Source organism: Bombina bombina, chromosome 6 (assembly GCF_027579735.1).
Source record: "Bombina bombina isolate aBomBom1 chromosome 6, aBomBom1.pri, whole genome shotgun sequence".
NCBI lineage: Eukaryota > Metazoa > Chordata > Amphibia > Anura > Bombinatoridae > Bombina > Bombina bombina.
Genome location: NC_069504.1, coordinates 454,017,093 through 454,019,740, shown reverse-complemented (window position 1 = coordinate 454,019,740; position 2,648 = coordinate 454,017,093). Strand labels below are relative to the sequence as shown.

The 2,648-nt window shown below is 38.9% G+C and overlaps 1 non-coding gene across 1 annotated transcript; it reads right to left on the bottom strand.

Moving 5' to 3' along the window:
* Window positions 1–1,855: 1,855 nt before the first annotated feature.
* Window positions 1,856–2,021, bottom strand: LOC128665288 (U1 spliceosomal RNA). The gene has a single exon (XR_008403059.1). It is a non-coding gene; the product is annotated as a U1 spliceosomal RNA (small nuclear RNA).
* Window positions 2,022–2,648: the final 627 nt, after the last annotated feature.

Sequence of the window (2,648 nt, the reverse complement as noted above, 5' to 3'; positions counted from 1 at the left end):
TACCGCTCACTTTTTGGCCTCCCAGGACAGACTCGTAATATCGGCGCTATGGAAGTCATATAGAAAAAAGACTTTGCAAAGTTTACGTAAGTCGTTTTGCTGTAAGGCCAAAAAAGTGTGCAGTGACCCTAAAAATTCAAGACTCATAATAGCAGCGGATCTGTTAACGCTGCTTTTTTACCTTAGCGCACAACTCGTAATCTAGCCGAATATTTATTGCCAATGGGATATGACTTCTAACATGACTTTCGTAGTAAATAGATATTTGAAAAAAAAGGATAGCTAAGTCTCATTCAGTACATTTATTATTTTTTTGTTCTTCTGTATCCCAATGTGAAAGACAAATAGTATTCTATATCTTTGTGTATCAATTTCTGTAATTATTTGTGCTTAACAAATAATACCAGTCTAATTATCTTCTTTACCTTGTGTTTTCATTCCATAGTGATTCCTGATAAAGAAATCCTGTCTAATGATGGGTAAATGTTTAAAAAACAAAATTGGAATCACACATTGAAAAATATCCCATTCATTCATATCAATGAATGTCCAAATATTTGGCAAGCATTCAAAATGATACTAGAGCCAACAACTGTGGTCCATGTGTTTCTTTAAATGAATGTGTCATAATATTCATGAATCCTTAGTTCATACATCATACATTATGGTCTAGTTGAAAATTGTTGGTGGGAAAAATCTGTCAAGTACATGGAAGTGTACTGTTTAAACATGTCAATTATTTGAATGCATAAAAAGGTTAAGTTAAAGCTGTTTTAATTTTTTTCCTAAAAAGTTTAATGCAAAATTCATGCCTAGGGGATTACTTATTAACTGTCAAATATACATGCACAGCTCTGTTGGTAGATAGGAAAATAATGCTTTTATAAAAATAGAAAACAGATACGGTTATTTTTAAATACTGTCCCTTATGCTACAACAAAAATGAAATGTATGCTTACCTGATTCATGTATTTCTTTCTTTACACGATGAGTCCACGGAATCATCAATTACTGTTGGGAATCATACCCATGCTAGAGGACACAGATGATTAGGGAAGGCAAGACAGGTAACCTAAACAGAAGGCACCACCTGCAAAAACTTCTCTCCCAAAAGAAGCCTCAGCCGAGGCAAAAGTATAAAATTTATAGAATTTAGAAAAAGTGTACAATGAAGACGAAGTCGCAGCCTTATACATCTGTTCTACAGAGGCTTTATTCTTGAAGGCCCAAGAAGAAGGCACCAAGCTAGTGGAATGAGCTGTAATTCTCTCAGGAAGCTGCTGTCCAGCAGTCTCATAGGCCATACGATAACACTTATTAACCAGAGGGAAAGAGAAGTGGCAGTAGCTTTCTGGCCTTTACGTTTACGTATACCAGAAAAGCAAACAAACAATGCAGAAGACTGACGAAAATCGGTCAAAGCCGGCAGATAGAATCTTAAAAGCCCACACAACATCTAAGTTGTGCAACAAATGTTCCTTATAATTAGGAGGATTAGGACAGAGAGAGGGAACAACAATTTCCTGATTAATATTTCTGTCCCAAACAACCATAGGAAGAAAACCAAACTTGGTACGGAGAACTGCCTTATCTGCATGAAATATGAGATAAGGAGAATCACACTGCAATGCTGAGAGTTCAGAAACCCTCCAAGCAGAAGAAATAGCAGTAAGAAACAAAACCTTCCAAGATAATAACTTAATATCTATGGAATGCATAGGCTCAAAAAGAGCCTGTAGTGAAACTTTAAGAACAAAGTTAAGTCTCCAAGATGGAACAGCCGATTTAAACACAAGCCTGATTCTGACAAAAAGATTGCACATCTGGCACATCCGCCAGATGTTTGTGTAGTTTTCAGGGGAAAACGCGCACGCAGTACCCAACTACCATAAATTGTGCAGTCGAGTTTTCCACATGTGGGGAAATCACAGAGGTCAACGGGCTCGGGTGCAATGAACCAGCTTTGCCCTGGGAGAGCCACCTTAGTGATCATGGCTAAGACCCCTCTGCCAGGTAAATATGATAGACAAGCCCTTCTCCAGGCCATCCTGGAGAAAGGCAAAAGCCCCTAGGAATCCTGACTCTACTTCTAAGAGTAGTCCTGGGATTCACCTCCATCAGGGAATTTACACCATACCTTATGGGAGAGTACACCAGAAACAGGCTGCAAGCCTGAATCATGGTCACAAGGACCAATACAGAAAAACAATGTTCAGACAGAACTAAGAATTCAATCTCCAAGCAGAAAGCTCCAGAGAAAAACAAAAAAGTTGGATGAAAGAATGGACCCTGAACTTGAAATGTCCTTCCTCAGGAACAACCAGCAAGGTGGAAGAATTACATTTCCGTTAGGTCTGAATACTAGATCCTGTGAGACTAAGTAGGAACTATTCTAAAAAACTATGCTCACTCCTATTTGATACAAGCAATGACTCATGGAAGGAGAGCAAGCAGAGGAACAGGGATCTCAGACTGACAACCCCAGTAACTGCCAGGGTATTTAACAGAACAACCTGCTAAATTCAAGACCATTAACATAACTCAGAAGTTTGGCGTACTGCCATCTCCAACTCCAGCACCCACTTTTTCAGGTTTAGCCTGGAGAACACCTCCGGGAGAATCGTCCACTCCCCAGAATGAAAAATGTG